The sequence below is a fragment of the Hemitrygon akajei genome, chromosome 18 (assembly GCF_048418815.1).
Source record: "Hemitrygon akajei chromosome 18, sHemAka1.3, whole genome shotgun sequence".
Taxonomy (NCBI): domain Eukaryota; kingdom Metazoa; phylum Chordata; class Chondrichthyes; order Myliobatiformes; family Dasyatidae; genus Hemitrygon; species Hemitrygon akajei.
Genome location: NC_133141.1, coordinates 40573806 through 40586980, shown reverse-complemented (window position 1 = coordinate 40586980; position 13175 = coordinate 40573806). Strand labels below are relative to the sequence as shown.

Below are 13175 nucleotides of genomic sequence, written 5' to 3'. Positions count from 1 at the left end.
AGATCTCATTAAAAACTTTGATAGTCTTCCTCGATGTCCACCAAGTCCTTCCCCCCACCCATCTTAGTGCCATCCACAAATTTTTTGATCCAGTTTACCACATTACCATCCAGGTCATTGATATAGATTACAAACAACAATGGACTCAGGACCGATCCCTGTAGGACACCACTAGTCACAAGCCTCCAGCCAGAGAGGCAACCATCTACTACCACTCTATGCTTTCTCCCACAAAGCCAATATCTAATCCAATTTGCTACCTCATCTTGAATACCAAGCGACTGAACCTTCCTGACCAATCTCCCATCCAGAAATCTTGTCAATGCCTTGCTAAAGTCCATGTAGACAACATCCACTACCTTTCCTTCATCAACTTTGCTGGTAACCTCCTCAAAAAAACTCTCTAAGATTTGGTAGACACAACCTAACGTGCACAAAGCCATGTTAACTATCCCTAATCAGTCCCTGTCTATCCAAATACTTATATACTAAGTCCCTTAGAATAAATCCAATAACTTTCCCACTACTAATGTCAAGCTCACCAACCTATAATTTCCTGACTTATTCTTGGAATCTTTCTTAAACAACAGAACAATATTAGCTATCTTCCAATCCTCCAGCACTTCACCCGTGGCGAAGGAAGTTTTAACTACTTCTGTTAGGGCCTCTGCAAGTTCTGTGGTGCGCAAAATGCCCCGACTGATCCCGCTTGCTTTCATCAAATCTCGCTCCCGCTATGCACAATCCAACGGCTCCTCGCCATGTGTGGTGCGCAAAATGTCCTGACAGAACTCACTGGCTTTTTTTTTCAAATCTCGCTCCCGCTACGCACGATCCAACGGCTCCTGTGGCGCGCAGAATGACCTGACTGACCCAGCTTGTTGTTTTTTCAAATCTCGCTGGAGAGGTGCTGCAGATGCTGGAAATTTTGAGCAACACACACAAAGTGCTGCAGGAACTCAGCAGGTCAGGCAGCGTCTATGGAAGGAAATGAGCAGTTGATGTTTCAGGCCATGACTCTTCATCAGGATTAAAAATTAGATTAGCCAATCTTTAATCCTGATGAAGGACTAGAAAGCAAGGGGGCAGGAGCCTGAATAAGGTGGGTGGAGTGGGAGGAATATAAACAGACAGTCGATAGGTGAGATCAGCTGAGGGGAAAGTTAAGTCGGTGGGGAATGGGGGCGATGAGATGAGTCACCAGCCCATCACCTCCTTCTAGTTCCCCACTTCCTTCTATTTATTCCACTGTCCACTCCTATTATATTCCTTCTTCAGCCCTTTACCTCTTCCACCGATGTCTTCCCAGTTTCTCATATCATCCCACCTTCCCCTCACCTGGTCTCATTTGTCACCTGCCAGTTTATACTCTTCCCCCTCCTCTCCCATTTCCCACCATCTTATTTTGGCTTTTGTCCCCCTCCTTTCCATTTCTGAAGAAGGGTCTCAGCCCGAAATGTCAACTCTTTACTCCCCTCCACAGATGCTGCCTGACCTGATGAATTCCTTCAACATTTTGTGTGTGTGGAGAAAAAATTAAATTGCAAATGTACAGTGAATCTGTCAGCATTTGGGAGAAGGGTTGCTGTTTCTGGTGTAGCTGTTCAGTAGGTTATTTTGTCAAAGAATCGCAGTAAGATTTAGCGTTAGAGCATGAAACATCAAATGTTTGGGCTCTATTCAAACCCAACAAAGGGGGACTTGCATTTCTATTGCACCTTTCACAACTTCTTTCCAAATAGCCTTAAAACTTGTTAATGGCTTTAGTACAGAGGTTAATGTTTCAATATAATAAACAAGAACCCCAATTTGCATTGACCCTTATTTCCTTATGACATGAAAAGATGTCATTTCAGTCCAAACCAATCCCAATCCCCAGTGATTTTCCCGCAGTCTATTCATTCCTTCCATCACCCCGCCCCTGGACCCTGCACATCTTTGGGATGTGGAAGGAAACCAGTGCACTTGAGGGAAATCCAGGTGGTAATAGACCGAAGGTACCAGCTTCTCATTGAGATTGCCGGAGGTAAGGATTGGACCCAGGTCTCTGATGCTGGGAGATAGCAGTTGTACCAATCCCACCACTCTGTTCTCCTACAACCTGCAATGCTGCAATTTGTTCTTGTGATATTAACTGAGGGTTTGGTATTGTCCAGGGTACCAGGGAGAGAACAGCCTCGATCTCCTTAAGTGAGGCTACAGGCTCTTTTACTCTCACCTAACATTGCAGACACATTGGATTATATGCTTGTCCAGACAAAAGTGTTCTTCAATTTGCACAGCACTCCCTCTGTTGTTAGAGCTTTCCCAGGATAGGACACCTCCTTGTATTAAACAGGCATTGCATAAATTGCTTTCTAAGTGATTAAAACAGCATATGGCTGCTTTAACACCATTGTTCCAAGGCAGTGTCGCACTTCTGCATTGAAAGTAAATGGCCTTGGGCCATTCAATGTGAAAATTTCAAGCTGGCAGTCTGACACAAGATGTGTGAAACCACCTCTAACCTTACACTCCCTGGGCTTCAAAGCAGTCACAGTATGACTCCAATCCTGTGTCAATCCATGCCCATTCAATGTCCTAGCAAATACTGTAGTTTTAAATAAGACAAGGGAAAGAATATTCTCATCCAAGGTAAAATCCAAGTGGAACATTTGTTTGTGTTCATCCAATTTAGACCATAAAACATAGGAGTAGAATTAGGCCATTTGGCCCATCGAGTCTGCTCCGCATTCCATCATGGACAGTGCTCCTTCTCACTACTCTAGGTGATCCACAATGATGAGGTACAACTACAGTGTCAGTTGGGACCACTGCAATGGACTTTGTTAAATTAATGTAATGTATTACACCTTTCATTTGTTATTTTAAACAGTAGAATTTGGCACTTTAAATTTCAGATAATTAACACTGTGGAAATTGTATATTTCTGATTATCAATCCATTTCCAACGTTTAGTAGGCTGTGGATGTTTATATTGCAAATGTTTTATTGGTCACAGTGCTCCGTTAACAATTAATGATCTATTGTTACATTGCCAGAGTAAACAAGCTCCGTGTCACACCTCTGGTAACATTATGACAACACACCAAATGTGGCTCAAAGGAAATTCCAGCTAATGTAGTGATCTGCTGTGATTTGGCATTAGCAACTACATGTCCTCGATCTCCTTCACACATTCATTAAGCCCCTGCTTTTCCTCACCAAGCAACTCACTCCTGAAATCACACAGATCAATGGTTCCTTTGAGACTAAGAAGGCATGAAGTCACCTCCACGTTCCTACCACACTCTCACCCCACCCCCCACCTCCAGCCTCAGGCTAACAATGTGGCCTTGGTTCCCATTTCAGTATTTGTTTTACGGAGGCTAAGAAGCAGTGCATTGCTGAGCAAGTTGCCTCACTTCCAAACAATTGGGCACTTGGCACTCTTTGCCTGGCAAGATGATTGTGCCAGACATATGTCTGTGGCAGCAATATCTGGCAAAAAGATCACAGCAAAAAGTTGTTATGTACGATCAGCTGTGGCTGCATTCCCTCAATGGATGTGAACATTTACAAATCGAGTTGACAGTTTCGTTACATGATATTCTGCCATGCACTGTCTCACCTCTATTCTCTTCCCTTTTATCCCCTGCCATTAACAACTCCATGACAAACCATCTTCCTCTGTCAGAAAGTGAGCAGACTTCTCATGATTCAGTTAGATGATCATTGTATGCCCTTGTCTGTCAACTCTGATTTTGTTGATTGACACCTGTTCAAAGTAAGTGCGCAAAGATGCACTGTAATATATTCTTGACCTTGGATAGCAATAGAATTGTGATGGGTTCTCCTTACAATAACAGTTAAAGAACACATAAGCTTAACCAAAATTGTTTGTTCTAACTCTGATGGCAAGCAACATGAGGCGTTTATGTTATACATGTGATGATGTCACAACATCCTCAGATCATGTGACTTATTTGCATAATGAGATGCAAATATATCACACACCACCTTTGTTAATGCCCCATTGGTTTTTCTCCCAGACGATTCTCAAACTGTGTCTTGGAGATTAATCTTCATTTATGGGAAACTAAGACAATTACCTGTGTTGGGTGAAACTGAATCCTCAAAAGCATGTCTCAGCATTGTTTAGATACCCCCCTCCCCCAAGTAAAGGAATAATATACTTTATGCGTTTGAGAATGCTAACCTTTGGTCAAAGGTGTCACCACACTAGCGCACTTCAAAGCAAAATGTCTATAACAACCAACGGTCTACATGCGCTGAAAAAAATGAAGGTCTATGTGGGCGGGAAGGGTTAGCTTGATCTTAGAGTACGTTAAAAGGTGGACACAACATTGTGGGCTGAAGGGCCTGTACTATGCTGTACTGTTCTATGAACCCAAATTTTCATTGAATGTTGAAGCAAATGGTCTCTACTGAGTCTCCCAAAAATGTACAGACCTTTTGGGATATTAAAAGGGTTGCCACAATGGTTGTTCAGGTAATAATTACCTGAGCAAGTAAATAAAAACACAACCAAATGGAACAATGAGATGGGCAGCCGCTACATCAGAGCTGGCCCAGTCTGCTCATATACAGGTAAAAGCAGAAAGTGCTGGAAACACTGAGCATCTATGGAAAGAGAACCAATTAATGTTCCAAATCCAGAACCCTCCATCACATCTGGGAGACAGAGGAATCATGCTAGTATAGGTTACAGAGAAAATGAGGAGAGGGATGAGCAGAAAAAAAAGGAATATCTCTGTTAGGGTGAGACCAGATATCCTAATGTGGCCATTAGGGGACTATTAAATTAAGATGCATAATCTGATTTCAATGGCCTCTAACTATTATCTGGTCACAGGCTTTTGGAAAATTTCCCTTTATTCCGTACATTCTTTCCTCTGTGTTACCGAAATCTATTTTTCTCTCTTTCTCAGTTCAAATGAAGGATGCCAGGTAAAATTTGAAGAACAAGGGCATTGCACAGACAGTATCCCAATGAGTTATCAGGATTGAACTTCAGGCCACCGTAATAACATCCACACCCAAAATGTATTTCTCTCAGATTTAGACAAAATGAAGTGAAACAGAACTTGGATTTATGGAGTATTATGATTATTATTTTTAAAAAGAAGATTTGGGTTCTCATAATTGAATTTTAGATCCTGATTATTATATTTGGAGAAGCACTGTCACAATAATCTGTTAGCATCCAAGAAAGGCTGCAAATTCATGAAAGGGCTCTTTTTATTGGTTGAATCTTGTTCAGTATCAGCAGTATATTTCCATCCGTCTGTCTTTATTTGTATTGAATAACGAATAAGTAGAAAACTGTTGACAGAAATAGTGCAAAGTATCAGTGTGAGAGTAATAATGTGTGGAAAAAATTATGAAACATAAAAACATAAATAAATCCTGAGTAAAGTAAAACAGTTGGAGATGAGCCATGATATCAGGAACGGAATTAAAGAAAAATGTGTGGATGTAGAATAAAGCCAGCTATTGATTTAGCCCTGTGCTAGGGTTTATAAAGTAAGTCTCAGGTGTACTTCTCCTTTGTATATATTATTTTATTTAATTCCATCTGGTGGCCAGGTCTAATGTCAACACTTCTAAAAACCTACTTTTTTAATTTGGCCTACATATAAGATTGCTTACCGCCTGGTGATGCTGATTACAGTTATATAATTTGAAATATTCTATTACATTTTATTCTATATAATGTTTGATTTTTAAATTTGTCTTGTATTTTATGACTATATTGATTTATCTTTACAATCTATGTAAAACACTTTGAGCCTGCATCTTAATGTATGAAAAACGCCATAAAAATAAAGTTATTATTGTTATTTTTATTTTTTCTCAGCTCAAGCTGGTAAAACCTGAGATATGGGCATAGCCAAACATACTCATTTGTCAATTGCTAGGAACTTTCAGACTATTCTGGTGGTGTTTAGTATTGTGGCTTTCTGGAGATTTACATAGATATTGCTGTATAACCCTAATTGTTTAATGTTATTGTGTAGTGACTTTCAGATGACACCAGTTGTAGATATTACTATCAGGACAATGTATTTATGTTCCATAGTCTTTCAGTTTCCTCTTTTAATTCAGCATATTTCTGGTGTTTTTAACTTACTGATTTCTGTATGTTGTGTGATTGGAATGGTTATATCTATCAAGTAAGTTGTTCCTGCTTGTTTATCCTCTATTATTATATCCGGACGGTTATTAAGAATTGTCCTATCTGTAATAATTGATCAGTCATAATATAATTTGTGGTATTCTGACACTGAAACTGGATTAGGCTTGTGTTTATAGTAAGATATGATTTCATTTATGAGTTTGTATTTTAAAGCAAGATTTTGGTGAATGACGTTTGCCACTTGAGTGTGCCTGCCTAAGTAGGTCAGATTGAGTTAAACTGCTACAGAATCCCGCAATGTGTTGGTTTACAATTATTGTTATTATCATTAAACAACCTGCACAGGTTTATAATGTGAATGCTTTTTCTGATGCTGAGCCAGCAAGGTGTTGAGGGAGGATTGTCCCAGCTGTAAGACAGGGGTTCAATTCCCACTGCTGTCTGTAAGAAATTTGTACATTCTTCCCGTGACCACGTGGGTTTCTTCTGGGTGCTCCAGTTTCCTCCCACATTTTCCAAAAAGACATACTGGTTAGGGTTAGTAAGTTGTGGATATACTGTGTTGGCACCGGAAGCATGACAACACAGGCTGGGTCGATTGTTGGCACAAATGACACATTTCACTGTATGTTTCAATGTATGTGTAGCAAATAAAGCTAAGCTTTATCTTTAAATATCACTCTCCATCCACCCCGCCACTACCATGACACTGATGCCTTTGAAGGAAATTCGAGACTTATTTTGTGGAAAGGATTATGATTCAGTGTATGGGGAGTGAATAGTTCAGCTACACAGACTACAAGGAAGCTCTTATTCAGACCTGTAAATGTTGTTTTGAACCCTGCAACAGTTTGTGTTGTAAAGGGATTGTGCTATTAGACTGAACCTAATGTAACCAATTACATTTACCCAGGGATATGCAACTTGCTCTGTCTGGCCTGGAATCAAATCCAGTTCCTGGAGATAAAGAAAGAATAGTCTGGAAATTCTGTCTCACACTCAGATGGCCAATGGGAGGAATTTTCATGAATGTGGCGTTGGGGATTGTCCAGATCAGCAAGAGTATTTTTATCATGGTCACACTTATTACCATATGTAATATTGCGATGTGCTTTCATGGTAAGCTCCTAATGCAGTAGTACTCTGCTAAAGCACTGCTGGAAGTTATGGGGGGAACTGCTCTGAAGAACAACAGTGGGGTGGGGGGCATAGGAGCTGGCAGCCCTCTTCTACAAAGTTGGATTAGGAATTCTGTGGTGAAGACGATCAACAGACATGCATTCTACTTGATGATCTACTAGCCAAGTGGGAGAACCCACTGAATTACTCACAAGAGAAAATCTGCAGATGCTGGAAATCCAAACAACACACAAAATGCTGGAGGAACTTGCAGGCCAGGCAGCATCTATGGAAAAGAGTAAAGACTAGATGTTTCAGGCCAAGACCCTTCATGATGAAGGTTCTCGGCCCAAAACATCAACTGTTTACTCTCTTCCATAGATGCTGCCTGGCCTGCTGAGTTCCTCCAGCATCTTGTGTGTGTTGCTACTAAATTACTCGGCCACTTATCCCTTCACTCCCCAACATCACCAACAAGCAGAAGGACGACAGATCAGAGCCATCAAGGAGTTGAACCTAATGGGTAGCTTCAAAGTCGTTGCAGCATCATCTGCACTAGGTCAGCTATTTCTTTACAATTCCCATCATCTGGCACTGATGACCTGATTTTCTGCACATATTCCCATAAATAGAACTAAACAACTGATTGAGTGGGAAATCCAACAAAACAAGTTCAAAATAAAAGACAAATGAAAGGGATGTTTTTCTTTCCTTTATATAACCAAACGATATCTGAGGATAAAGCCATAACCCTGGACCTGCAAGACCCAGATGACATCTCCTTCCATAGGACATTATAGTCCTCCCCAAGTACTTTTCTGGCCTTTTTTTAAAATAGAATTGGTCAGAATCAGAGTCATTTTTATTGTCACTGACATATGTCGTGCAATTTGTTGTTTTGTGGTAGCAGTACACTGCAATACATTAAAAATTACTGTAAGTTACAATCAGAAATATAGTCCAAAAAATAGCAAAATAGTAAGGTAGTGTTCATAGGTTCACAAAATCTTTGGTGACATACAGAATCTCCTCAACCTCCTTATGAAGTTTAGCCACTGACATGCCTCCTCCATGACGATCATATGATAGATCCTTTGAGATGTTGGTGCCCAGGAACTAAAAGCTTCTCACCCTTTCCACTTCTGATCCCTCAATGAGGACTGGTGTGTGCTCCCTCGACTTCCCCTTCCTGAAGTCCACAATCAGTTCCCCTTGGTCTTGTGTCATCAGCTGATTTATAGATGGTGTTTGATCTGTGCCTAGCCACACAGTCATGAGTGTAGAGAGTAGAGGGGTGGACTAAGCACACATACTTGAGGTGTGCCATTGTTCACTGTAAGAAAGAGATGTTATTTCGGACTCCCACTGACTGCAGTCTCCTGATGAGGAAGCTAAGGATCTAGTTGCATACACTCAGGTTTTGGAGCTTGTTGATTAGTAGAGGTGGTGTTGAACACAGAGCTTTAATCAATAGACAGAAGCCTAATGTAGGTATTGCTATTGTCTAGGTGCTCCAAGGCCGAGCCCACCTTTACTGATAACGTTTGTGGTGTGTCTCACTTCTACATATTCAGCAGTCAGCTCAGAGGCTTACTCTATATGCAGAGTAATGTAATTTGATTATGAGAAGGAATTCCTTCAGCCAGATGGTGGTGAATCTGTGAAATTTGTTGTGACAGAGTGCTGTGGAGGCTGAGTCATTGGGTGAATTTAAATCAGGTCTTGATTGGTAAAGGGATTAAGGATTACAGGGAGTAGACGGAAGAATGGGGTTGAAAAAAAACTGCCTATGATTGAATGGCAGAGCAGTTCTGATGGGCCAAATATCCTAATTCTGCTTCTATATCTTAAAGTCTTATGGTTATGCTGTGTCTAAGAAAGAATGTGCTGGCATTGGTGAGGGTCCAGAAGAGGTTCACAAGAATGATCCCAGGAATGAAAGGGTTAATGTATGAGAAATGTTTGATGGACCCTGGCCTGTATTAACTGGAGTTGGGAAGAATGAGGGGAGGATCTCATTGATATCTGTCAAATATCTAAAGACCTAGATCTGGGGTTCCCAACCTGGGGTCCACAGACTCCTCGGTTAATGGTAGGGATCCATGGCATAAAATAGTTTGGGAACTCCTGGCCAAGACAGAGTGGACATGGAGAGGATGTCACCTATTTTGGGGGAGTCAAGGACCAGAGGGCAGAACTTCAGAATAAAAAGATATCCCCTTAGAATAGAGATGAGGAGGAACTTCTTTTGCCAGAGAGTAATGTTTAGTAAGGACATCAAAGTTTACAGGGAGAAGGCAGGAGAATGGTATTGAGAGGGATCATAATTCAGCCATGATGGAATGGCAAAGCAGACTCAATGGGCCAAATGGTGCCATTCTGCTCCTATGTCTTATGGTCATATTGTCTACATGATTCCATTCTTTCAAAATTTAAAAATCTGAATCCTGTCATCTCTCAGTCCTGGTTTGATCAACAAGAGCACGCTCAGTACCAGAAGATGCAGAGCAGTGGTAGGCTAGCACTAGGACCCTAGCAAAGCGCAACAGGCTAATTATCATGCCAGGGTGGTAGCAGTGCCACTTATAGCTCCTGCCAAGCACATAATGGGGTGACTGTTTTAAACTCCTCTCCATTTGCTTCGAAACAGACTTGTGTTGTTCAGTGCCTGCCAAATCTACTTGAAAACCCTGAAGTACTAAGTAGTCTTTTAATGTGTTTAGTCATTTAAAAAGCCGTCAAACTCCACAGAATCTGCATACAGATGTGGAGCATGTTTTCCTAAAGGCTGTAGTTTTAACCTCAGAATGCTTATTTCATGAACTGCTGCTATATTCCATACAGCCAACTGTAAGCTGGTCTCCTTAAGATGAAACATGACAATTACACCTCCGGATGTAAGATATTTAATAATTCTATTGCACATCAAAATACATGAGATCAGTCGCACATAATTGTAGTGAGGATTTTTCTGCATGGAGTGATATATTGAACTTAGATACCATGCCTGTTACCAAATTGAACTTGCAATGTGGAAGCAAATTGAAAATGAAGTTTACATTTCATATCAGAGACACCAAATAACAAGTTGACAGCTCTAACAGCACTTAAGTATTCTGGTACTTTCTGAATTTTTACTCAAACAGTGAAGGCTATCACCTATAGAATATAGTATGATTTGTTTTAAGTAGATTATTTTTTCCTTGAGTTATTTTTTCGTGTTTCATTTCTCCATAGCTAACTTAAAACAAACTTCACAACACTAAGACAAGTATCAGTTCAATGGCTTTAAAATTAGAAATATGAGCAATTTGAACTCAGTTATTTATTTAAGAGAATATTCACTGGTGATGGAAAGTGGATCTTTTTCTTTATATATTCAGTGAGTGTGGATATTGTTGACAAACCAGAATTGATTTTCCATCCAGAACTGGTTCTTGACTCAAGAAGTCTTGTCAGAGTATTTCGAAGCCTGTTCGGAGTCGAACGTGGCCAGCGCTGAGAAGGACGTGAGTGAATCAGATGGGTGTCTGTGACAACCCTATGGTTCTATAGTTTCCACTACTGATACTGGCAAGTTCTTTGGTGCCTGGAATAGCTAGTGAAATTGGTAGTGTGTCCCAGGCCAATTACTGATTTTAAATTAGAATGAGGTTCCTATATCCCAAAGACATGTTGGTTGGTAGGTTTTGTTGAGGGCCCAGAACTATGAAACTTTAGAATAGGGCCTCCCCTTCCTGCATTCCTTGCTGTTCATGTGCCTATCTAATGCCTCTTATTGATGTTTAAGATGCATTTAGACCAGTGGTTCCCAACGTGGGGCGTATGCCCCACAGGGGGGGTAATTTGATTTTTAAGGGGGGGCAATTCGAGAATGAGTTATTAACAGTGAATTTTTTCTAGTAAGTCTGTGTGAGTAAGAGTGTGTGTGCGAGTTAATACATATGTATATATACAGTATGCATACATAAAAATACTTGTGTATGTACATGTGTAATTGCGTATGTACTGTATATATAGTGTATCACCATCATTACAACCATCAAATGGCTTTCATAATTAAATTAATGAATTGACTGATGTCGGAAGGAACGAATGAACAAGTCCAAACGCGTAAGAAACTCGTACGAGGTCGCGCCAATGCTGCTTTTTGCAGTAGCTTTCGGTTCTTGGTGGTGTGAAGGTGTGTACATTGCGTCATCTCTTTTAAACGGTGTATCTGTCTTTGTATGCTGTAGAAACGAATCGGCATTGTTTTATTTATTTATTATTATTATTATTTTAATATCACTTAATGTTCTTTTTTTTACAATTTCTTAGTAATTTCTTCCTCAGAACTTTAACAGTCCTTTGGTTCTTTTATTTTTCTCTTTCATGAATGCCATGTTCTTTGGAAGCTTGTTTAAACCAAGTTAATGGTCTTTTAGGCTTCCTTCAGGTGAATAGGAGTTCACTTTTTGAATAATAAGAAGTATATATCACCACAGGGGGCATCAGGATTTTAGAGGTGATTAGGTGGGGCATGGCCCAAAAAAAAGGTTGGGAACCACTGATTTAGACAGATACATGACAGACAAAGAATGAAGGGATATAGACCAGCTACAGGCAGATGGGCTTAGATTGGAACGGTGCTGTAGTCGAAAGTGATGCCTTTTCAAGTTTCGAAATTGCATGAGTTAACAAAGTTAATTCAAGGAAATATTCCTACATTTGAAGTATACCAGATGAACTGATGGCACAAATAGTGTCAAAGGGGTTTAACCTAAAAGCTATTATGGAAAAAGTGGTTGCAAGATGACCAAAGTTGGAAATTAAATATTCCTGCACACTTAACATTTGAAAAGGATGGATGAAGTGAAAGAGGGAGGGGTTGGGGTGGGTGTACTGATAATAACTGCTGCCATAATGGGAGGAGTGGGTAATGAACTTGAGCCGGCAGAAGAGGAAGCGGAATGTGTTTGGGTGAAGACTGAGAATGCAACGCTGAATTTATTGGCTTCTTTCAAACCCCTCAGTGATGCGTTGTGACCAAGGCCTGTAAGGGAGTTCCCATCTCACTTTGTAATTGGGAATGTGTCAACCAGTGGAAGTGAAAAGAGCTGTGATGAAGGAAACCAAAAGTGTGAAAAAGAATCTGTTGGCCAAAATGAAACAAATCTGCGTGAAACATAATGTGTACCAAATCAACGGGGAAAAAGAACTTCACAGGGATACATACCTTACGGGAGCTAATAAATCTGACTCACCAGTGTTTACCAAAGACTTTGAACTGTAAATTTGCGATATTGTCTTGGATGTACTTTGTAATCCTTTACTGATTTTTAGTTTGACTTCAGTGATTTACCAAGTTAGTCAGTAGGAAATTCAGAAAGTCACACATTTTTCATGCCAAGCTGTACAACTTATTTTCCAGTCCTTGTGTGGCTCCACTCAAATGTGGGCAAATTAATCCTCCTCAGTTTTGCTGGTGAACTGTACCTAACTGTACTGACACAGTGGGACAACGGGTAGTATAGCTGTCTCATCCCAGGTTTGATTTTGACCTCTTAGTTGTCTGTTGAGTTCATACATCTTTCTCCCTGAGACTATGGTTTCCCCTCACATCCCAATGACATGCTGGTTGGTAGGTGATCCAGCTACAATTCAGGAGATGGATACAAGAAAATTTCCAAGTCTCTGAATATCCCTTGGAGAACAGTTAAATCAATCATCAAGAAATGGAAAGAACATGGCACAGCTGTAAATCTGCCTAGGTAAGGCCGTCCTCAAAAACTGAGTGACTGTGCAAGAAGGGGACCAGTGAGGGAGGCCACCAAGAGACCTTTGACAGTTCTGGAGGAGTTACAAGCTTCAGTGGCTGAGATGGGAGAAACTGCGCATACAACAACTGTTGCCCGGGTGCTTCACCGGTCACATC

General features: G+C 40.5%; 1 protein-coding gene across 6 annotated transcripts in view; it reads left to right on the top strand.

Moving 5' to 3' along the window:
- Positions 1 to 13175, top strand: part of znf385c (zinc finger protein 385C) — a 408205-nt gene that overhangs the window by 382071 nt on the left and 12959 nt on the right. The gene's annotated exons all lie outside the window — the stretch shown is intronic.